Source organism: Frankliniella occidentalis, unplaced genomic scaffold (genome assembly GCF_000697945.3).
Source record: "Frankliniella occidentalis isolate FOCC.00 unplaced genomic scaffold, Focc_3.1 Scaffold8, whole genome shotgun sequence".
In the NCBI taxonomy this organism is placed as follows: Eukaryota; Metazoa; Arthropoda; class Insecta; order Thysanoptera; family Thripidae; genus Frankliniella; species Frankliniella occidentalis.
This window is the reverse complement of record NW_026267138.1, coordinates 509,921-511,397: the sequence shown is the minus strand read 5'-3', so window position 1 is coordinate 511,397 and position 1,477 is coordinate 509,921.

Here is a 1,477-nt window from a genome sequence, read left to right as displayed (position 1 = left end):
TACACGCCCGCCCCTCCCCCGCCCGTAGGTGCTCATACTGGGGCGCACCACCCCGCCTCGAGCGTAAAAGGTCATGTGTGTCGAATATTGCCGAGAGGTGGGGGGGGGGATGAAGGGGCTCATGGGCCAGGTGGGTTATTACGTCCGACACGTAATTAGCGCCAGCGAGTGTCGCTGGCTCCGAATGCGACGCTTTTCGCTCTTTGGTATATTTTGTCATTTTCTTTCTATAAACCGGAGGGTTTGAGGGGTATAGGGGAGGAGGAGAAACACTTTTCTAGAGTGGACAAGAGCGGCTGAAACTGCTGCGACGATGATTTGTTACACGAAATGGCTCCGCCGCACTCCTTCGTTTCGTTTACTCTATTACACGCTAGCGGGCTGGTGTTGTGTAGAGTTTCCACAAGTCTGGAATCCCTGGAAAGTCACAGAAATTAGGGGAAATTGCTTAGTTCGGCATGAAAAAATCCGAAAAATTCGTTTTATTGTTAACTTTGTCTTCAATAACGAATTTGATCTCGCTTTTGTTTGGTCACACTGGAAAAGCAAAGGTGCATTGGCCCATCTTTCCAGCGGTGCAATACTTATTACTCTTTTTCATTATTATTATTTTGAAAAAGAATTCGAGTTTGAGCATTTTTATTACATTTTAGGATACACTGATAAAGTGTACAACTGGCGTCCACAGGCAAGTGTTAAAAAATACTCGACATTTGAATACTTAAAAGGGTTTAAAAGTAAAAGTTGAACACTTAAGTGTGTTCAGCTTCAGAGTTGGCCATGAAGCTTCGGACACTCAAAAGATTGTGCACAATGTAGTTGAACACTACCATTTGCATTCCAGTTGCGCATTTCTTTTTCAGTGTATACTATCACATCCTCGTAAACTTCCGCGTGAATTCACGCGAGCTCATAGGTCCAAATTCCATTCAATAGGAAGAAAATATTTTGTAAAAACTTTAGTGCCGTTGGAGTTGAGTGCCACTTAAAGGATGGATATCCTGCTTTTTTTACCCTAGTGAATTAGAAAACTGACGCCCCCTTGTTTAGAACTGTGAAAAGGCATGAGAGTTTTTAAACATACTGCTCTAAAAAGTCATGAAAAAATGGTAAGGCTAGGGGACCAAAATGTATGGGAATCCTATTGTGCGCAGTGGGCCTGGCCAACCCATGCTGCTGCGCCTGGCCGCTGCGCGCCGGGTGGCCTACATTCGTCTGCCTTTCAGCTCGTTGCATGCATGTACCGGCAGTGCGGGGCCATAGAGAGGCCGGCTCGGTCCGCCAGGGCGATGACGTGTTTGCGTTTTGTGTGTTGCAGGAGCGCGCCCTCTCTCTCGGAGGGGGTCCACTGAGCGGGAAGCACGATCCTCCGCCTCGCCACCCTCTCCGCCGCCGCCGTCAGCGCAGCGTCCGGCTGGTCCGGCTCGCCGTCAGAGACTTCCTCGTCCTCCCCCGCCGGGCCTGCCCCCGCTGGCCC